This window comes from Scyliorhinus torazame, chromosome 19 (genome assembly GCF_047496885.1).
Source record: "Scyliorhinus torazame isolate Kashiwa2021f chromosome 19, sScyTor2.1, whole genome shotgun sequence".
Taxonomy (NCBI): Eukaryota; Metazoa; Chordata; class Chondrichthyes; order Carcharhiniformes; family Scyliorhinidae; genus Scyliorhinus; species Scyliorhinus torazame.
Window position 1 is genome coordinate 103,039,956 of NC_092725.1, and position 23,486 is coordinate 103,063,441.

Here is a 23,486-nt window from a genome sequence, read left to right on the forward strand (position 1 = left end):
TTGCGTGGGTTTCGCCCCACGACCCAAAGATGTGCAGGGTCAGTGGATTGGCCACGCTAAATTGCCCCTTATTTGGAAAAAAATGGATTTATAAGTTTATAAAACAAAAAGATGATCTTTTTCCAGAACAATGAATCAGCCCAACCTGAAACGTTGTGCGGGATTTTGCAGACCTTCCTGCTGGTGGGATCTTCCCATGGAGGCCACCCTCCCGCAGCCGGTTCCCTGGTGGCTGGATGCCATAGACACCGACGGGATGGGAAGATCCTGCCGATCGGTGGCAAATGGTGAGTATGTCCACAGCAGGAAAACGCACCACGGGGTGGGGTGGGGAGAGAATGGGGGGGGAATGGGGGGGGAATGGGAATGGGGGGAAATGGGGGGGGAATGGGGGGGGAATGGGGGGAAGTGGGAGGGAAGTGGGGGGGGAAGTGGGTGGGATTCCACCCATTGACTCTTTTTTCTCCCCACAGATGTTATCAGAACTCCAAAGTAATTTTGGACTTGAAACCTTAAATCTGGTTCTCTCTCCTCAGTTGCTGCCAGAGCTGCTGCGGTTTCCCAGAACTTTATGTTTTTATTCCAGATCTCCAGCTTTTATCCAAAATGATTTTGCTGGTTCTTTAAAGCCAGTACCTTAGAAGATCCATTTTGTGGCCTTCCCACTAGCTGGCCTCAGCCAATTCAGTAAGTTTAGGGCTCGGGTCAAAATTCCACTTTCAAAACTGCCGTGCCCATTGTTTTTAGTACTGGAATGTATGTCCCCAAGGTTAACTACCAGATTTCCCCTTCTTATTTCAGATTTCCAATGCTGGCTCAGTGGAATTCTTCTGCCTTTTAGTCAGAAAGTAGTGAGTTCAAACCTCCTCCAGGCAATAAATCACCTAATGTAGGCTGGCACTTCAGTGAGGTGCCATCGAAGGCTAAATGGAAAGTCATGCCAAATTTCTCAGCTCGGTACAGAAGATCCATCACTTCTATCTGAATTAGAACAGGGGAGGCAGCCCAATATCCTGGCCAATAATTATCCCTCAATTATCATCGCTAGAGCAGATTCCACCTTCTCATACCATGCCCTAAGATGGCTGATTGGTGTAGGCATTGCCATGGAGAATGCACTCGGGGGCTATTGTTCCCCCCCATGCTTTTGTTTAATTCAAAAATGTGCGGTGCCTGGACATGTTCCTTTTGCCCGCTGAGGACAGGTTGCTGCAAATGAATATATGTAGCTTCCAGCAAGTGCAATTGATAGCAATGCCTCAACCAATCAATATTGGCCCGCCAACCAATCAGCAGCCTTTCCTCATGCATTATAAATTGTTGCTCCCTTTGAAATTTGGTATTCTTGTTACTGTCCTGATGAGCACAAGGCTAAAAGCATTGACAGCATGTTTATTTTTTCAGCAGTACCACGGGGCGCTGTACTGTTTGTATTATGAGGAATATTTCTCAAGCCTGGGCATTATTTGCATGTGTTGTCAGTTCATTTGTAACTATTGCAGATCTTAATGTTGCAGAAATAGTGCCATAACATTCAACAACAAAATCCTGTGTAAACAGAGAACCATTCTGCGGGGCATTCATGATATTGATGGTCTCACACCATTGGACTGGATTGGATTGGGTTTGTTTATTGTCATGTGTACCGAGGTACAGTGAAAAGTATTTTTCTGCGAGCAGCTCAACAGATCATTAAGTACATGGGAAGAAAAGGGAAGAAAAGAAAATACATAATAGGGCAACACAAGGTATACAATGTAACTACATAAGCACCGGCATCGGATGAAGCATACAGGGTGTAGTGTTAATGAGGTCAGTCCATAAGAGGGTCATTTAGGAGTCTGGTAACAGTGGGGAAGAAGCTGTTTTTGAGTCTGTTCATGCGTGTTTTCAGACTTCTGTATCTCCTGCCCGATGGAAGAAGTTGGAAGAGTTGGGTTGGAGGGGTCTTTGATTATTCTGCCCGCTTTCCCCATGCAGCGGGAGATGTAAATGGAGTCAATGGATGGGAGGCAGGTTTGCATTCACTTGATCAAGGCAGTGTGGCATGCAGCATAGATCATAGAATTATAGAATTTACAGTGCAGAAGGAGGCCATTCGGCCCATCGAGTCTGCACCGGCTCTTGGAAAGAGCACCCTACCCAAGGTCAACACTTCCACCCTATCCCCATAACCCAGTAACCCCACCCAACACTAAGGGCAATTTTGGACACTAAGGGCAATTTATGATGGCCAATCCACCTAACCTGCACATCTTTGGACTGTGGGAGGAAACCGGAGCACCCGGAGGAAACCCACGCACACACGGGGAGGATGTGCAGACTCCGCACAGTCAGTGACCCAAGCCGGAATCGAACCTGGGACCCTGGAGCTGTGAAGCAATTGTGCTATCCACAATGCTTCCGTGCATGGTTCTCAAATCCCAGGGGAGCATGAAAGTAGGTCAGTCTGCTGCTCCATGTCTCCCTATGCATACACTGTTCTTTCACTCAACATGACCCCTTAATAGACAATTTGGGTTTGGCAAATGGAACGAAATTGATTCCTGACTGAAGAGACAAACATTGACGCTGTTTCTCACTCCACAAAATGCAGCCAGACCTGCTGAGTATTTTCAGCTTTTTATTAAGATAATGCTGACTTCAACATGGAACTAGGAAAACGAAAACCAAATCACTAATGACTACTCTGGCACAAATGACAGGAAAGCTTCCGCTTTGCATGTATGTTTAAATTTTAACTCAGAAAGCTGTGATGTGGTATCTACTGACTTTCAATACAGTATAACTCGTGTTAGGACATGTGAATAATTCGAATTTATATTTAAAACCAATAGAGGCACAAAAATTCACGGAAGATATACATGGGTAAAATTAAAAAAAGATTATTTCCCGTCGTGAGTTATGCTTATTGTGCATTGTAAGGAATATTAAACACAAATACTAATAACGTTTCCTGCCTTGGGTTGGAAACAGTAAGCTCATCTTAATTCTCGACACCAGGGCAAGCCTGTTAGCAATACTCGGACATTCGAGGTATTGCACTTGCAACATACCCACCCACTGACAAGCATTAACAGAAAAACGGACTGGAAATTGGGCTGCTACACATCCTTGTGAATGGAGACTACTCTCCGCAAAACGATTACACTATTTTAATCGGAGATTGTGGGGCTGGGCAAGCCTGAATGGTTGTTGCACTGAGTATTTTTAAAAGTAGGTTTTATTCGATAGCCTCAGCGCTTTGGATCAGGATAATAAAGATAGGAGAAATTGCGGAGCAAAGCACAGAGCTGGTAAAAGGGCCATGCACACATGTACAACAACAACCCGCATTGCTGGGGCTTCCGCCCCCGGGGGGGGGGGGGGGGAGTCAGCTGTCAATCATCCTGCCCGAGCAAGCGCGGGAGCATCGATCCTTGGGAGAAAGGGGACGATGACGTAGTCGGAGGGCGGGGCGGGCGGGGCCGCCACGACGTCATGGAAACAATTACGTCAGGCCGTTGGTGCTCTCCTCCCGCCCTGCGCTAACCGGCCGCCGGCACCCCCGCCCCCATCCGGGGGCTTCGCGCGCGCGCGCGTTCGGTGTGGCCGGGGGGCGGGGAGGGAGGGAGAAGGAGGATGTCGATTGGACCGATCGTCTGGCACTCGCTCACCAATGGTTTGGCGGGGCCGCCGCTCACGTGATGCGTCGGGTGCGGGGCGGGTGAGCTTGGGGGGAGGGGAGGGAAAAGGCGAAAGAGAAGCCGCTGCCGCTCGAGTTTTTGGCGTGTTGGCCGGGTGCTTCATCCCACCTGTTTGCAATAGGCCGCAATTCCCCTTGTCCCCTCCCCCCCCACCCAATGCACATACTACAACAACAACACTTTAATTAACCGCCTTAGTGCATTAAAGCAGCCTCAACTGGTCAGTCAGCAACCGGCCTGTGGCGGCTCTCACACAACTCGAGGGACAACATTCACCTTAACTCCCCCCGTGTAATATTTGTTTATCTATATATTTGAAGCAATTGCTCCCTTGTGCTAAATCGGCGGCGACCGCCTCTTGCTCTTTGGTTGAAGTTGGTTGTTTTTTGGGAGGGGGGTCAGAGGGCAAAGGGCAGGAACCACCTCCCCCTCCTGCCTGGGAGACAGTGGCACTCGTGGGCCGTCCTGACCTGGAGGCAGGAGAGGAGAAGAAAAGTTCTGTCAGTAGGATTTCTCCACGCAGCTTCTTTATGCCTCGTTGTTTACAGGAGGATGTTCTGCAGCAGGTAAGCCACTGATGGCTCTCTCCGTGTGTATGCCTAGATCTAAATTAAAACATTTTTTTCCACGCCTATACAGAGCTGGCTGCATACCGAGTGCATGCAGCTTGCCACCTTTTTGCATGAAGCCAGTCTATAAATGAAGCTTTAGCAGATCCAGGATAGTCGTCTATTTTGCAGGCGTCCGCGCGCGTGTGTGCGCCTGTCTATCGCTAATTTTATCCCTAGTGATTGGAATGCATGTTGTTCCCATTCACTTCAGGTGCGTTGCCAGTTAAAAGCCCAATAGCTCCTGTGACCTTGAATGAAATCGGTTCTACTTCACCCACCCACCTCCCTCTGTCTCGTGTGGGGTTTAAGTGAGTGGAATTGTGGCAGAATGAGCGGGGTTTCCCCCGCCTCGCGGGTCTTTCAATAACCAGTTTTCATTCCCATCTGGTGGATCGCTTATGGCAGCAACTGGTGCGAAAATGTAGCATTTACCCTGAGCTTTCAAAGGCTGCCGTCCGAGTGCGAATGGATCAGTCGAATTATGTAACCGAGGTGTATTTTAGGAAGGGTTCAACGTGTACTCCGACAGTGAGATGGCTGTGGGCTTAAACTCCTAACAGAAAAATACTTCTATTTGAAACCGTTTATTCGTGTGGTATGTTATTGCGAATTCTCCCATCAGTGGAGGTGTCACTTTTGTTTTCGGACTGGCTTCCAGACCCCAGCAAATGGCAACACCCATATGATACCTGCGCTGTCGATTTCACATCCTCCTAATCATCCATCTTGTACCAGCGTCTGTAATTATATCCGTATTTAAAAGACGTAAGTTCCTTCATGAATCATCCTTTAGCAGGGCTGGTGGCCCGATGCTAGTTCAGTGCAAACGGCTAAGCTAGGGTGTGTTGTGGCGGTTGTGTGCAAGCATCGAGTTCCCTTGATCAGTAATCGGTCTTGGCGTTTGGTAAGTAATTTATCGGTATACATTTCAGTACTATGACCCAGTGGGTTTGATGTATTCCTGCTTGGAACCAATGGCGCGGGTACGGTATTGGATGATCCATTAGGTTACTTGCCACAATGGCCCATTACGTTCCGAAAGTGCCCCCAGTTGGGCATGGAAGGCACATGGGTTTGGACAAGACTACTTTTATGTCGGAAAAAGGTTCGGGCACCTGGTTTTCCAGTACCGGTATTACAGTTGCTCTTTTGCTAGGGGAAATGTGTCACTGGACGTATGCAGATAAATGAGAATTGCAGCCTCGTTTGCTGAGGAAGATGTGCCATCTAGAGAGCGGTGCTTGCACTTGAAATTTCCCGAATAACTTGTAACGAATTGTAGCTTCCCGGAGAGGTGACACAGTTAATGGGGAAGATCGGCCTTGGATAAATCACGAGGCGTCTGATGTGGGGAAACTTTTTTTTAAATCAGGGTGGGGGGAGCATAAATTTCGTGATGCTGGAGTGACTCGACTGTTCAGCCATCGACTAATAGGGCATTCACCGAGTCGATGTTAACATTTCCTCCTACACAGTTCTTGTGTAAACAACATTGAAAGCCAAAAAGTATACGGGCTTATTTCTGCCTGTGACTTGGTGTCCATTCCACAAGATAGTCAGGTAATTTGGGGGAGTACCGCGCTGTAAAATCTCGGAGAAGTTGAATTTCACCAACTAGACACGTGGGCTGTTTGAGGGAATTTGAGACCAGGGCGTCAGACAAGACGCTTCTCGAGGGCAGCAACTTTTCAGCATCAATTAGATTTTGCTCCTTGAATTTATTTCCCGTAATGCCACTCTTCCACGCCACCTTATAAATAGTGAGGGCCCCAGGAGTGTTGCGCCACCAGTCGTACACGAGGATTCTCTTGAAATGTGGATGCGTCCACTTGGGATTGCGAGCAGCGTTGCATAAATAGAGTAGGAACGGTGAGTTTTGGTATCCAAAAGCAAGGCCGCTCTGCGCATATGTTGCACTTGTCCACCCTATTGGAAAACGAACTGTAACAAGTTGCCATGCGGTGCTCGCAGGCGTTCCGGTTAATCGGTTGCTTATGCAGATGATTAGTTTCAGGATCAACTGTTTTCAGTAATTTGGGTGAATAAACTTTCCTTTGCTGGTAGCGGGTACCTTTAAGTTAACGTCCTTGCATTTTTTCCGGTGGGGAAATATTAAAGTTCGACCAGCAATAGCCCGAAGCAAATATTGTTGCAGGTTTAAAGTCTAAAGGTACATGTTAAAACTAAGCTGTAAACTGATCCCAAGGTTTTTTTTTTGTCTGAAATTGAATCTTAAATTTTTAATCTGGGCCAAAAATCTGCAATCAAAAATACCCGTTTTCACAAATATGCAGCTGTAGTTTGCCTTTGTTTAAACTTGCTATGGTATTCTTTCAAACCTATTCAGTATTCATAGAATCATAGAATTTACAGTGCAAAAGAAAGCCATTCAGCCCATCGAGTCTGCAATGGCCCTTGGAAAGTGCACCCTACTTAAGCCCAAGCCTACACCCTACCCCTGTAACCCCACCTAACCTTTTTTGGACACTAAGAGCAATTTATCATGGCCGATCCTCCTAACCTGCACATCTTTGAGGGAGGAAACCCATGCAGACTCCACACACAGTGACCCAAGCTGGGAGCGAACCTGGAGCTGTGAAGCAACTTGTGCTAACCACTGCTACCGTGCTACCCCATTGCAGTATTGACTGTAGCTATTGATCTGTCCCAAGTTCCTATGGGTGTGATACCCCATGTTTTGATACTATGCTGTTTTGGAATAGTACAACTTGTGCAAAGTGGCTGCATTTACTATGTGTGTCCACGTAAACAAAACTAAACCATTGAGGTTTTAAAGACTTGAAGTTTAAAAAAAACCACGAAATTCAAGAATTCCTTGCATGTCGATAGACCAGATAGTTGGTCTTCATTCAGTATACTTAGATGAAGATTTTGACCAGTAGATTTCTAAATAATTATTCAATCTAAGCCAATTGTATTGTACACAACTAAGTCTTTAAAATAGCGTGCTGCTGTCTTCAGGTAGAATTTGAAGGGGTGTTTGCAAGGACTTGCTGAGCATTCTGCATTTGTGGTTAAATTAGTCAATTTTTTTTCCAGATGAACTTGATAAACATTTAAGCCATAAAAATAAGTTTGTCACCGCATCAGTAGAAAATATACGTTTCTGCTCCACCCTCATGCAGAAATCGCATCCTCATGTAGAAATTATTTTATTGATGAATTTTTGGAGTTATCTGGGTATTGAATCTTATTAATTCTGACTGTAGATATCATGTTTTAGATTTCTCAAGTGTTTTCTAATGTTGAATCGTTCAAGGTTATTGATGTCACGTGTGCTGATTCAAGAAGATCCCAGGTGAGGGAAGGAAATTTCTGTTGGTCTTTGGAAATAACTGCAATGACAACATAGTTGAATGAACTGTGGAAGCAGTACCATTGTTACGTGGGAAGGATCCCAAACAGATTGTGACCTCCCTTTTTAGGGTGTTAAAACAGTTACAAGCTGCAGTACACCCAGATGCCTTCATAAGGTGATTGTGTATAAAGTGTTCAAGTACAATACTTGAAGTAGAAATGGAGAACTTCTGAAGTAGTGGTACTGTGACTGACTTCTCTTGAGCAGGATTCAAGACTCTCGGTAGAAACCACTGCTGAATAGATGTGAATTTTAAATCAAAATTTAAAGTACTTGGAGCAAATTAATGTGAACTTTTTTTCTTGCAAATGAGAAGTACATGGAAATTAACTAGTAGCTTTTTTTCTAAGGGTGGGTTCATTCTGGGGTTGGTGAAACAACTTTTTGCGCACTATTCATTGTAGTGGTGAAATGGAATGCAATCTTGCTTTGAACAGCCAACATCAAAGCATAGTGGCTCTGATTTGACTTTCATTCCTAACCCTATGTTCTTAAACTAGGAATGGTATTGAAAATGTGACCATTTATGACTGGACCTGCTATCCTTGTGGTTTGTGAAGCTGCAAATTATCAAATGAAATGTTTGTGCAGTAACTGTACCAGAGCATTTACTTGTATAGGTAACCAGTTTAGTTTTGATTTTATTTTATTTTGCTATGTTGGTGGAATGCTGTGACTATTTCTTATTGATTCCAACAGCTGCGGAGATGTTGCTTTATCTCAAATGCTTCCCCTACCATTTGTATTGGAAATGTTAAGCACCAGTTCTTTGCCTTGCCCTGTTGCGAAAATATTCATCAAATGTTAATTGTTTTGAGACTGTAAACTTGTATTGCATTTCCTATCAATTCACTTTTGCTGATCAAATAATGCAATGGTCTTGCAGTTAATTCCTGCTTGTAGTTAGTCCTAAAGGGATTACAGCCTGTTCTGGTTTGCTAATTCTGGCTGTGAAGACTACAAACACATTGGAGTCTTTGGAAAGGAAATATGTTATGATAAAGTGGGAAGTCCAGCGAGAGCAGAGCTGTAGATTAACACAAAATTTAGGAATCAAAATATTCAAGCTTCATTGAAGTATTAAAAGGCTGGTCCAATGCTCTTTTCCCTTAATCCCAGGGTCAGACTGAAGGCTGACATGAACGCATGCCTGTGCAAACATGGGAGCGATCGCTGGAATCTAAACTTTGTATTTTGAATTTGAGTCATATTTGGTTAGTCCTGCTTAGTAAGTATATTGCAGCAGGAGTTGCTGTGGATAGATTAATCCCATTTCTCCATTTGTACTTGCTGCTCCGTTAGTGGCAGTAGAATGTAATATAAAGTCACAACGCTGCTGACCGCAAAGATAGGCCAATTTTGACAGCAGCGATGTAGTACAAATGTGGTGATGCAGACCCTGGGGAGTAATGATTCTGTGTTGATGGTTACAAGCGTATGCTGTCAGCAGTACTGGACTTCATAGATTGGGGTTTTCGTAGACTGGGGTTTTTCATTGTGTCCTTACATGGGCCTAGCCACCTTGAACAGAATTTGGGACAAAAAAATGATTTTTCTCAGCTGCGATTGCAACACTGAATCCTGGCAAGAAATGTTAATTCCGAGGCCTGGAAGATAAAATACAATGGATTTTAAGCAGAGCAAACATTTAAACTGAGTACAATGGATAAAATAGGGATTGACTCTCCTTTGGCCACCCTTGGATGCAAGATGCTAGCCATCTTTGTCCTACTTTCAGGAACACCATTCCTGAATTACTCCATTATTTTCCCTGGCCCCATTTTTTTAAAACCTGTTTCTTTAACCAAGCTTTCCTGGATGCCAACTGTTTAAATTGTGATGCCTGGCAAATGCAGTAAATTAGTAAGAGTGGCATGTTGTACCAGTGCATTGGTTTAATACTGGAACATTGTGGTATTTGGAGAAGTACTTTTAATTGAAGGAGAGCAGTCAGCATATGTTTCATCATCCAAACCCAAAAGTGCATTTTATAATTTATTATTGTTGCAAGTAGGCTTACATTGCCACACTCCGGATAAGGTTCCCCACGGTAGGCTATTGCAGAAAATATGGAGGCTGGGGATTGAGGGTGATTTAGAGATGTGGATCAGAAATTGGCTAGCTGAAAGAAGACAGAGGGTGGTGGTTGATGGGAAATGTTCAGAATGGAGTTCAGTTACAAGTGGCGTACCACAAGGATCTGTTCTGGGGCCGTTGCTGTTTGTCATTTTTATCAATGACCTAGAGGAAGGGCAGAAGGGTGAGTGAGTAAATTTGCAGGCGACACTAACGTCGGTGGTGTTGTCGACAGTGTGGAAGGATGTAGCAGGTTACAGAGGGACATAGATAAGCTGCAGAGCTGGGCTGAGAGGTGGCAAATGGAGTTTAATGTAGAGAAGTGTGAGGTGATTCACTTTGGAAGGAATAACAGGAATGCGGAATATTTGGCTAATGGTAAAGTTCTTGGAAGTGTGGATGAGCAGAGGGATCTAGGTATCCATGTACATAGATCCCTGAAAGTTGCCACCCAGGTTGATAGGGTTGTGAAGAAGGCCTATGGAGTGTTGGCCTTTATTGGTAGAGGGATTGAGTTCCAGAGTCAGGAGGTCATGTTGCAGCTGTACAGAACTCTGGTTCGGCTGCATTTGGAGTATTGCGTACAGTTCTGGTCACCGCATTATAGGAAGGACGTGGAGGCTTTGGAGCGGGTGCAGAGGAGATTTACCAGGATGTTGCCTGGTATGGAGGGAAAATCTTATGAGGAAAGGCTGATGGACTCGAGGTTGTTTTCGTTGGAGAGAAGAAGGTTAAGAGGAGACTTAATAGAGGCATACAAAATGATTGGGGTTAGATAGGGTGGACAGTGAGAGCCTTCTCCCGCGGATGGAAATGGCTGGCACGAGGGGACATAGCTTTAAACTGAGGGGTAATAGATATAGGACAGAGGTAGGTTCTTTACGCAAAGAGTAGTGAGGCCGTGGAATGCCCTACCTGCTACAGTAGTGAACTCGCCAACATTGAGGGCATTTAAAAGTTTATTGGATAAACATATGGATGATAAGGGCATAGTGTAGGTTAGATGGCTTTTGTTTCGGTGCAACATCGTGGGCCGTAGGGCCTGTACTGCGCTGTATCGTTATATGTTCTATAGTTTGGGGTGACTTCAAAAGTGATTGTAAATGCAAGGGAAATGCCCATGTGTAGTTAGTGCTGTCTTGGAACATCTGAAAGTCTGTCATCAGTTATTTGCTGATACTTGACAGAGCAGAAATCCTACAGATGCTGTCAGGTCTACTGAGTTTTTTTTGTTCATTCTGCTTGCTTGAGGTTCAAGGTTTGACGTTTTTAGAGTTCAAAATATGGTTCGAGAAAATAAGAACTAGGAACAGGAGTAGACCATCTGGCCCCTCGAGCCTGCTCTGCCATTTAACGAGATCATGGCTGATCTTTGTGGACTCAGCTCCACTCTCCGGCCCGTACACCATATCCCCGAATCCCTTTATTCTTTAGAAAGGCACCTATCTTTTTCTTAAAACCGTTTAAAGAAGGAGCCTCAACTGCTTCACTGGGCAAGGAATTCCAGAGATTCACAACCCTTTGGGTGAATAGTTGGTATATAATGTCAGTCAGCATCTGTAAGGCGGGTTGAGGGGACTGTTTTTTCCTTAATAGATGCTGGCTGGCATGCTAAGTATTCCCAGCATTTTCTATTGTTTCAGATTTCCAACATTGGCATTTTGCTTTTTGTCTTGAACTAAATTTGTCAATGAGAAATATTGTGCAATTTTGCTTCACTGAAACTACAATAGTTATGTGAGAACTGTATCCATAGACTGCCTTTTTGGGATGTTGCTTTGGTTCTAGTGGCCTCTGTCACTGAAAACAATATGTTGGTGCTTATTAGGAAGACTGGCCTCTTAAGTTTAAAGCTGTGTGCAGAAAATACCTAACCTGGCACTGTTAAGTGTTGCTGGAGTTGATGTATTAATATGTATGTCATAAATATTACACATTGATAATTGTCTGTCAAGTTCGGTAGGCTTTCAGCCGGTTTCCTTTCCTGAACACAACTCTGGGGCAGTTTCCTGCCTTGCCTTGTCATTCTTTGGTTAAACAGATTGTGCCACTTGACCACACCCATGTTCACTTGATAGTAGAGGAGGAGCAACTCATTGTTTCTTCTCACACCTACCATTCACCAACACAGGAATAGAAGGATACTTCACAGCGCAGGTGAGGGAATCATGATCTGACTTTATGCCATGCAATCCTGTTTTATTAAACCATAATAGTCTGAAACAAGGTTTTGTTGCAATTATAATGAAGGCAAGTTTTGAGATATATTTTTACCTCCACTTTGTAGTTTTTCTAATCGGGAGATCACTAACTGGGATCCCAGCTGGTCTTCCCTTCAGAGGTCTGTTTTGAGTGACTGGCTCTGCTGTGGTTACTTTGAGTTGCATTGAACTTGGCCTCCGCTGAAGGAAGAAGCTAAACCACTTCTGTCCAGTTGATTTCCAGTTGATTTCATGTGCAGTATTCTCAGTTGCAAAACCCATTTGAACATATTGGTGAAAACAGCTGCAGTGTTGGCACATGTGAGTTTGTTAGAAACTAGAAGCTTCCTGTTTAAAGAAGCCCTGCTTTTATTTTTAACTTGCATGTTGGCTTGATGATTTTTTTGTTGGCGTTATTAAAGCATTAGTATGTTCTGGGTTAAAATATAAAATTTCAGAATTCATAATTTTGCAACAAGTTGAATCCTCTTTGCGATTCAAAAATTTTGCAAAAAAGGCACAATTTAAAGAATTCCTAAAGGTTTGCCAACTCTAGGCTCAGTCATTGGTGTCATAAGCCTGAATCTGCACGGCTGTTGCATCAATCCCCTGTTCATTAATAACTGAAGTAGATCAGTCCATATCATATTATCTGGTGCTGTGGTTAATGGGCATGACCGCAATGGAAAATGATTACATCGCAAACCTGACGTAAATTGCATTTGAGTACAATGGCACGGGTATGCAGTCAAGTTGCTTTTTGGATCTAAACCGATTGAGAAATGTGGCATCACTGTATAGAAATCCTGTGCTGTGTCGTGATGGTTTGAGCATGGTTTTCTGATCTTTCCATTTTTCTGTATGAAAAGTGTGGCATACTTTTTCCAGATCTTCCCAATTGGAATCCTAATACTTCTGCACAGGTTAACACTGAATTCTAAATCATTTATGGGAAGCTAGAAAACATTATTAATGCAATAACTCATCTGGTTGATTTTAAAATTGAGTGGAAGAGCTTTAAGTGATTGAATTTCCCAATCACCTTTCCTGTATTTCTGGGGGAGATGGTGGCAAAGTCATTGAATGAGTAATCCCGAGACCCAGGCTACTGCTCGGGACATGGGTTGAAATCTCACCAGAGAAGCCAGTGGAAATGGAATTATCATAGAATTTACAGTGCAGAAGGAGGCCATTTTGCCCATCTAGTCTGCACCGGCCCCTGAGAGCACCCCACTTAGGCCCACGCCTCCATCCTCGCCTTGTAATCTAGCAACCCCACCCAACCCTTTTGGACACTTCAGGGGCAATTTAGCATGGCCAATCCACGTAACCTGCACATCCTTGGACTGGGGGGAAACCGGAGCACCTGGAGGAAACCCATGCAAACACGGAGAGTGCAAACTCCACGCAGTCACCTGAGGCTGGATTTAAACCCAGATTCCTGGAGCTGTGCGGCAGCGGTGCTAAGCACCATGCCACCGTGCTGCCCCATTTCAGTTGATTAAAAATATGGAATTAAAAAATAGGAATTGAAAGCTAGACTCAGTAATTGGTGACCATGGAGTTATCATTGTCTTAAACCATCTGGTCCATTTTTTTAGGGGAGGAAATATTCCATCCTTAACTGGTCTGGTGCATATGGTGACTCGGACCATATCAATGTAGTTGACTCGCAACTGCACACTGAAATGGTATGTTGGCCTTCATTACATGAGGATTTGAGTACAGGAACCAAAGATATTACTGCAGCTGGGCTTGATCAGATCACACCTGGATAAAAGGAAATTACTGCAGATTCTGGAATCTGAAACAAAAGTACTGGACAGTCTCGGCAAGTATGACAACAGCTGTGGAGAGAGAGAAGGGAGCTAATGTTGCTGGATGACTTTTTCAAAGATGGAGAGAACTGGAAATGGAGTCAGATTTATATTGTGGCGTGGTGGGGCTGGATAGGGGGCCATCGATAGGTGGAGATGGATAAAGATGCCATGGACTGAAAGGCAAAATGAAAGTAAAAGGGGGTAATCAAGGCTAAGAAGGGTGCTGACAATGGCACAAGAGATTACAATGGCAAGGTGAACAGTGTAAGGGCAACTAGGGACAGGGGACAGATGGCCAGGGGGTGGGTTGGGGGGGGGAGAAGAAAGAGACATGAGGAAAAATGGATCAATGGAAGAAATGAAAATAAATTGATAGAAATAAAAATGGTGAAGGTGGAGGAGGGAGTTCAGTCTGGAGTGGAGGCGAGTTCAGTCTGGAGTTGCATGTTAAGCAGCCTCAAAGTGCTGAGGACCTGGGTTCGATTCCAGACCCACCGGGTCACGGTTCATATGAAGTTTCCACTTTCCCGTGTCTGTGTGGGTCTCACCCCCACAACCCAAAAGATGTGCAGGGTGGGTGGATTGATCATGCTAAACTGCCCTTTAATTGGGGGAAATGGTAGCACAGTGGTTAACATGGTTGCTTCACAGCTCCAGGGTCCTAGCTTCGATTTTGATTGGATCACTGCAGAGTCTGCACATGTCTGTGTGGGTTTCCTCCCACAGTTCAAAGATGTGCAGGTTAGGTGGGTTGGCCATGCTAAATTGCCCTTGGTGTCCAAAAAGGTTAGGTGGGGTTATGGGATAAGGTGGAGGTGTGGGCTTGGGTGGGGTGCACTTTCTAAGGGGTGGCGGACTCTATGGGCCGAATGGCATTGTAGATTCTGTGGGGGGAGAAAAAGCCAAGGCTGTAACGTGCCTAATCGAAAGATCAGGTCCTGTTCCTCCACTTTGTGCTGGGTTTCACTGGAACATTGCAGCAGGCCAAGGGCAGTGAGTTGAAATGGCAAGCAACAGGAAGGCCAGGGTCCTGCTTGCAGATAGACCGAAGATGTTCTGCAAAGTGGTCACCCTGCCTGTGTTTACACACTCTACTGTAGAACAGCAAATGCAATAGGCCAGATTGAAGGAGTTGCACGTGAAGTGCTGTCTCACTTTGAGGCACCTGAGTCTTGTGGGGTCTCCTTATCTAAGGGAGCTGAGCGAAGGTCCACCAGACTGATTTAGGATGGCAGGATTGTCGTATTAAGTGAGATTGGGTCAGCTGGGCCTGTGTTCAATGGAATCTAGAGTGTATATAATTGAAATGTATAAAACTGACAGGCTGGGCAGACTGGATGCAGGAATGCTGTTTCATCTGGCTGGGGGTGGTTCTGGAACAAGGGTTACAGTCTCTGGATGGCTGGGGGTGGTTCTGGAACAAGGGTACAGTCTCTGGAATAAGGAGTAGACCATTTGGGACTGATGAGGAGAAACTTCTTCACTCGGAAGGTGGACCTGTGACAATCTTTACTACAGAAAGCTTTGGAGGCAAAGTCAATGCATTTAAGAAAGAAATAGATTTCTAGACTTTAATGCTGTCATGGATATTGGGAGAGGATGAGTATGGTGGTGAGATGGAGGATCAGCCATGATTACATGGAGCACGCTGAAAAAAGCTGAATGGCATTCTCGTAGTTTCTTTCTATGAAATGGTCTAACAAGCCACTTGAGGGCAATCGGAAATGAGCAATGAATGTTGGCCTTGCCTGCAACGCCACATCCCATGAAAGAATTAAAAAAAAAGAAAATTCACCTTGAGCACAGCGCAACCTACGAAATAAAGTTTCCGAAAAGGTTGTACACATTTTGTCCATATACTGTAGAATATTGAATATCTGGGCTGGGATTCTTCGACCCTGCGCCAGGTCGGAGAATTCCCGGGGGGGGAGGTGTGAATCCCGCCCCAACACTGGTTGCCCTATTCTCCTGCGCCATTATTTGGGGGCCGGTGGGATTCCTGCCACGCCGGTCGGGGGCCATTGACAGCGGTTTCCGGCAGCTGGCCTTTTGGCCAGTCCCGCCTGCGTGAATTACTCGCCTCGCGCACGGTGGGACCTGGCAGGTAAGGACATTGGAGGATCCGACCCCGGGGGGGGGGTCCTCCACGACAGCCAGGCCCATGATCAGGGGCCACCGATTGGTGCGATCCAGGGGAGCCCACCTTTCGCTCCAGCCCGTTGTTTGGCTCCACCATGTTGCGCAGGTGCACAAGTGGCTGCGGCGAGCAGGGCAGTGTGCGGCAGCTGGAGCAGCGCAGAACACGCCAGCGCCGTGCTGGCCCCCTGTGGGCAAAAGAATCGCTGGGCCAAGAGGCCCGTTGACGCTGGTGTGAAACACTCCGATGTTTACAGAGAATCCCGGCCATGGTCTCCATTGAAAATATGCTGATGTCTAGATCACCTGTTTTCATTGGTGGAATTAATATTCGCCTGGACATTTGGCAATTTTGCTGAAGTTCATCAAAATAGAACCATCCCACTTCCAACAGTGCAGCACTCACTCACTCCCTCCATACTGCCAGAGCGCAAGTCTAGGTTTTATGCTCCAGGCTCGAGTAGGATGTGAATCCCATGGTGAAACCTGAGCCGCAGCTCACAAATATACCACATCTGGGTTTACTGGTTTAAACCTGGAATTCTGTGTGAATCCACGGTCAGCACATGGTACCTGCAACATCCGAAACTTGTGTTGAATGGACAGTGATCATGAAGCATTATGCTGCTTCTCATGTTTTTCAGGTGAGTGGGGGAAAGAAATAATATTGCAGATCTTTTCTGGGGCATATCGTGGAAGACTGGATGTTCAGAAATTAATGCTAAATAGAGAATTGTTTCGGCGATTCGACTTTGACAATTGATTTTGTTTGTGGTTTTTCCCATTCTGCTTTCACTTTGGTACTGCATTACCCTGCTTGAAAGCATCCCTTAAGCACTGGTTATTTTCTGCTTGGTTATTAATATCTCAGGCCATTACCTAATATGCATTTCTTTTATTGGCCTGCAAGGGGAGGCAAGCAATCATGTTTCTGTTGAAAGGGGCCTGCGTATCTTGCTTACTGTTGGTTAGATACTTCAATTTCATTGCCTGTCAGAAGCATACAGTGGCCTTTTTGGTGAAACAAGAGTTGTATATTTTTTTGGGAATATTAAAACCATTTCAGCTCGTGCAAAAATTTAAAAGGTTGGGCATTTTTAGTTTACTGCTTTTGGTTAAAAGGCTCCCTTGTTCAGCGTAACTAGCTGGTCTTCATTGTCCTTGTGAAGGAGCACTACAAGCATTTTTTCCCCCCAACCTCAACTATGCCTCATGGGCACCAGTTTATTCTCCAGATTCCTTATTTTAAAAATTTTATTTATTTAAAATTTTCTAAGGGGAAATTTAGTGTGGCCAATCCACCCTGCCATCTTTGGGGTGTGGGGGTGAGACCCACGCAGGCACTGGGAGCATGCAAACTCCAGACAGTGACCTGGGACTGGGATCCAACCTGGGTCCTCAGCACAGTGAGGCAGCAATGCTAACCACTTCGCCACTGTGCTGCCTCCAGATTCCTTATGTAACACTTGGTACTATAGCCCCAATTATTTGATCTGAGTAGAGCAATAAGTAGGTAGTACCACTTCTAGTTACTTTACGATCTAGAGAGGCAGCATGATGGCGCAGTAGGTTAGCCCTATTGCCTCACGGTGCCGAGGTCCCAGGTTCGATCCCGGCTCTGGGTCACTGTCCATGTTGAGTTTGCACATTCTGTGTTTACCTGGGTTTTGCCCCCACAACCCAAAGATGTGCAGGGTAGGTGGATTGGCCACGCTAAATTGCCCCTTAATTGGAAAAAATGAATTGGGTACTCTAAATTTATTTTCTTTAAAAATTGCTTTGTAGAAATCAGTGGTATTCAGTAATGAATATTTCTGTGAGGAAATGATTGTGTTCTTTTGTTTATAAAATGTTGTGGCCTCTTGACAAAGCTGTTGAATATGGGTAGCCTTTCTGCCATCAGTTATAGAAGACTACTGTGGGCGCTAGTCAACATTTCTGTTTGAGGGCTGCACCATGGCACCGTGGTTAGCACTGCTGCCTCAACACTGAGGACCTAGGTTCGATCCCGGGTCACTATCCGTGTGGAGTTTGCACATTCTCCCCATGTCTGCGTGTTTCTCACCCCCCCCCCCCCCCCCCCCCCCCCCCCCAACCCAAAGATGTGCAGGTAGATGGATTGGCCATGCTAAATTGCCCCTTAATTGGAAATAAAGAATTGGGTATTCCAACTTTAAACTTTTGAAACCATACTGTAGCAGATTGTCTGCCACAGTTCTCAACAATGTGACACTGACTGCACTTCATTGCATTTGAAGGGCTTTAGAATACCATGGAGTTATGACATTTACATAGAATGCTTCCCTTTCGTTCTTTAAAAACTGTACTTCACTGCAATTACAGGAAAATCCGGTTTGGGCAGTTGAATGAATACTGGACGCTCTCAACATCTACCATAGTTTTATATGTAGAAAGTCCGTTTTTGAGGCATAATAAACACCTGGAGGGGGTTAGTGGGGAATAATCAAAATAATGATCCGATCTGGGTTTAAGGGTTGTAGGGGATGAGAAATGTAGCAAGATGGAGGAATTTATAGGGAAACTTTCAGAATTTGGGGCCTAAAAGGCGCACATCCCGGTGATCAATTTACTCTTGTTCAGAACTAAGGCCTGACCTTCCTTAGTCTTGAACTATTTTTGCCTGCGTGTTGTAAGTCTTGCCACTAAAATCAGTGGGCAGATCAACAACACCACTTTAGAATGAGGAAATTGTAGATGCTCAATCAATTGTATAGAACTCCTACAGTGCAGGATGAAGCCATTCGGCCCATCAAGTCTGCACTGAACCTCAGAGCATTCTCCTGGGGTCCACTCTCATCCCTATCCCTGTAACCCTGCATATTGATCATGGCCAATTGACCTAATCTGCACATCTTTGTAGCTGCTACTTCATCCAGTGCTGCTTCTCTCCTCGTGCTGTGGCTCATCTCCGCATCTTATTTGATGGAGTCTTACTGGAAGCCATGTCAAATTCCTTCACCAGAATCTATTCAAAGATGCCCAAGGATGTAATATTGAGGAAACATGGGTCGTCCATGTGTTGCAGCTGATTTCACTGGTCATGTCTCTATAACACTTGCATTTATATAATGCTGTTTTAATGTGAAATTTTCTAAGGCACTTCACTGACCTATGTAAGAAGACATTAGGCCAGAAGACCAAAAACCTGGTCAGGGGTTTAAAGCAGTGATTTAGAGGACAGAGCAGTGACTGGAAAACAGGCAAGTGGATGCTCTTGGTTTGGAGAAGGTTGAGAAATTTGGGAGGTAAGTGGGTTCAGGTTTGCTCAATTACATGGTTTTGATTTGAGTGGAAGGAACTGTCACTACTTTAGTGCTTTAAAATGGTAGGTTTTGGGAATTGCAGACATCAGCATGCGATTAATACGGAAGCCACTAGGGATATGTCTGCACCATTTAGAACCTGGAAAGCTTTGCAATAGCAAGTAGTAGAGAGACCATTGCATCATGGAAAACTCAACACATTGTGGCAGATGCATGACAATGGGTTGAGTCTTAAAACTACCCTCTGAAATGGCTCAGCAAGGCTCTCCGTTGTATGCAAGCAGGTAGTTCACATTCTCAAGGGCAATTTGGGATGGTAAATAAATACAGACTTTGTCAGTGGCATCTATATCTATCCTGTAAAAAAGGAATTAAAAATCTTGCATCCAAGTTGTAATCGGCTTTGGCCCATAAGTAGTTCCATCTGTACATTGAGCTTTTCATTTGGGATGGCAGTGACCACATCAAGGCCAGAATAGAACATTTCCTTGACATCAGTCTGAATCCAGGGTCAGGACATGAAGTGCTGATGTTGGTGACATTGGTTATGGCTGAGCTGTTCATGGAAGGTCATGAGACTTTTGTATAATTAGCACTATATATTCTATACTTCACTTGCTGTCTATGTATTTTTATTACGTATCCTCGTACTCATTGGAAGTTTGTGTGTATGGAAGTTTGGTTTGCGTGTGTGTATGGAAGTTTGGTTTGCGTGTGTGTATGGAAGTTTGGTTTACGTGTGTACGGAAGTGATCTGCCTGGACTGCACGTGGAACACTACTTTTCACTGTACCTCAGTACACATGACAATAAATCTAATCTAATTGGGGAGTTCTGGCAGTGCATCCAAGATCCTGTTCCGATGTCAAAACCAATTCTAGACACGAGTTGCTATCTGCCTTTCCAGTAGATGTATCCCTGGGTGTTTGACACAACCTCCAAACTAGAAGTCCTAGTGTGTGGAGCAATTGTTGTCTCCCCCCCCCCCCCCCTCTTTCTCCCCCCCCCCCTCTTTCTCCCCCCCCCCTCTTTCTCTCCCCCCCCCCCTTTCTCTCCCCCCCCCTTTCTCTCCCCCCCTCTTTCTCTCCCCCCCTCTTTCTCTCCCCCCCTCTTTCTCTCCCCCCCTCTTTCTCTCCCCCCCTCTTTCTCTCCCCCCCTCTTTCTCTCCCCCCCTCTTTCTCTCCCCCCCTCTTTCTCTCCCCCCCTCTTTCTCCCCCCCTCTTTCTCCCCCCCCTCTTTCTCCCCCCCCCTCTTTCTCCCCCCCCCTCTTTCTCCCCCCCCCTCTTTCTCCCCCCCCCTCTTTCTCCCCCCCCTCTTTCTCCCCCCCCCCCTCTTTCTCCCCCCCCTCTTTCTCCCCCCCCTCTTTCTCCTCCCCCCTCTTTCTCCTCCCCCCCCTCTTTCTCCTCCCCCCCCCTCTTTCTCCTCCCCCCCCCTCTTTCTCCTCCCCCCCCTCTCTGTCTCCCCCCCCTCTCTGTCTCCCCCCCCTCTCTTTCTCCCCCCCCCTCTTTCTCCCCCCCCCCCCTCTTTCTCCCCCCCCCCCTCTTTCTCCCCCCCCCCCCTCTTTCTCCCCCCCCCCCCTCTTTCTCCCCCCCCCCCCTCTTTCTCCCCCCCCCCCCCTCTTTCTCCCCCCCCCCCCTCTTTCTCCCCCCCCCCCCTCTTTCTCCCCCCCCCCCCCTCTTTCTCCCCCCCCCCCCCTCTTTCTCCCCCCCCCCCCCTCTTTCTCCCCCCCCCTCTTTCTCCCCCCCCCCCCCCCCCCCCAGCAGTATTCTGGCAATGGTACTGAAGACTTGTACTCCAGAACTTGCTGACTCCTAAATGTACTGGAACAGCTTGGCTGTAATATTGGCATATACCCAGCAATGTAGAAAAAGCCCAGGTTGTCCCATACACCAAGCAGAGCAAATCCAGCCTGGCTAATTGCCATCCTCGGTCTACTCTTGATCGTCAAAGTGAAGGAAGGAGGTCATCAAGTGGCACTGTTTAGCAATAACTAGGGGCAGCATGGTGGCGTAGTGGTTAGCATTGCTGCCTCACTGCGCCGAGGTCCCAAGTTCGTTCTCCCCTTGTTTGAGTGTGCAGGGTAGGTGGATTGGCCACACTAAATTGCCCCTTAATTTGAAAAATTTATTTTTAAAAAGTTTCGCAATAACTGATGCTCGGTTTGGTTTCCACCAGGATCACTGCTCCTCACCTTATTACTGCCTTGTTGCACTCAAAACATGAACAAAAGAGCTGAATGCCAGCATGAGAGATGAGTGACTGACCTTGACATCAAGGCAGTATTTGACTTGAGCATAGCATCAAGGAGTCCTAGTGAGTCAATGGGAATCCCGGGGGAGGGGGAACTTCCCACTGATTGCAGTCATACCTGAGGTTTTTGGAGGTCAATCATCTGTTCTTGGACATCACTGCAAGTGTTCCTCTGGTTAGTGTCCTCGACCCAACAGTCTTCAGCTGCTCCAACTATGACCTTCCTCCAACAATGACCTTCCATCCCACGGTCAGAAGTAGGGATGTTCACCATTTGTGACTCTCGTACTGAGGCAGCCCATGTCAAATACAGCATGGCTTGGACTGATAAGTGGCAAGTAACATTTGTGCCACAAGTCAGACAGTGAACGTCCCTAAAAAAAATGCCCCATGACATTCGGTGGCAGTACCATAAGTTGAATCTGCCACTATCAACATCCTGGGGGTTACCATTGACCAGAAACCAAATTGGACCAGCCATATTAATACTGTGGTACCAAGAGCAGGTCAGAAGCTGGGAATTCTGCAGTCAGTAACACCCTGATGCCCCAAAATGCCTGCAGTCCACCATTTGGGAGTGTGAAGGAATCTCCACTTGCCTGATATGTGCAGCTCCATTCCAGACACTACCCAGGACAACATTTATTTTTTTTAAATGTTTAGCAATAACTGACGCTCGGTTTGGTTTCCACCAGGATCACTGCTCCTCACCTTATTACTGCCTTGTTGCACTCAAATATGAACAAAAGAGCTGAATGCCAGCATGAGAGATGAGTGACTGCCCTTGACATCAAGGCAGTATTTGACTTGAGCATAGCATCAAGGAGTCCTAGTGAGTCAATGGGAATCCCGGGGGAGGGAATTCCCCTGGGATTCCCATTGACTTGGCACATCCCCCTTGCTGCAGTGGCAGCAGAGTGTACCATCTAAAGATGCAATGTAGAAACCTGCCAAGGCTGCTTTGACAGCACCCTCGACTTGCTACCTCTACCACTTAGAAGGTCAAGGGCAGCAAATGCATGGAACACCACCTGCAAGTTCTTTCCCAAGCCCCACACCATTCTGATGAACTCTTTTGTCATTTGTTACTAGGTCAAAATCCAAGAACTCCCTCCCTAAAAGCACTTTAACACAGGGATTTCAACACTTCCAAGAAGACGGTTCAGCATCTTCTCAAGGGCAATTAATGCTGGGCTAACCAGTGACACCCAAGTCACATGAACAAAAAAAAAAACAGATGAGGAACAGTCAAACGGAACCTGCTGCATTCTCTTCCTAGCTTCAGATTCCAGCATCTGCAGTACTTTGCTTATTTAGGAACTATTGAAAGTCTGTTTATATGTGGGAAATATGGTGAGGGATTACCTTTTTTTAATTACACCAAGTGGATCCATTAGTAACACTAACACCTCCAAGTCAAGGTTGTGGGTTCCAATTCTACTTTAGCACAAATTAAGGTTGGCACTCTACTGGGGGACTGCTGCACCATTTCAGATGCTGCACCATTTCAGATGAGACATTAAATTGTGGTCTTATCCACAGGTGGATTATACTATTTGAAAGAGCAGGGAATCAAAATTTGCAGTGCAGAAGGAGGCAATTCAACCCATCAAGTATGCACCGGCCCTTGGTAAGGGCACTACTTGGCCCACGCCTCAACTGCATCCCTATAACCCAGTTTACCACCTATCCTTTATGGACACCTAAGGGCAATTTAGTTTGGCCAATCCAGCTAACCTGCACATTTTTGGACTGGGGGAGGAAACCGAAGCGCCCAGAGGAAACCTACACAGACAGTGGGAGATCATGCAAACTCCACACAGTCACCTGGGTCCCTGGAGCTGTGAGGCAGCAGGGCTATCCACATTCAACCAATTAAACCAACAAGACAGGAGTCTATGGCCATTATCACAGTGCTGATCGAGAGTTTGCTGTGCACATTGGCTGCTACGTTTTCTACTTCAGTGACTATAAAAGTACTTCTAGCACTCTGGCACATCCTGTGGGCATGAAAGACACTTGATGAACCTGAACTGCAATAGT

At 45.8% G+C, this 23,486-nt stretch overlaps 1 protein-coding gene across 9 annotated transcripts in view; it reads left to right on the forward strand.

Annotated features, from left to right (window-relative positions):
• Window positions 1–3,717: 3,717 nt before the first annotated feature.
• atp2b1a (ATPase plasma membrane Ca2+ transporting 1a) overlaps window positions 3,718–23,486 on the forward strand; it is a 139,927-nt gene continuing 120,158 nt past the window's right edge. Inside the window, exon 1 of one of the 9 annotated variants that reach the window (XM_072484961.1) lies at window positions 3,718–4,252. The gene's annotated coding sequence lies outside the window, so the exon portion shown is untranslated. The other 8 variants (XM_072484952.1, XM_072484959.1, XM_072484958.1 and 5 more) reach the window with 8 other exon arrangements.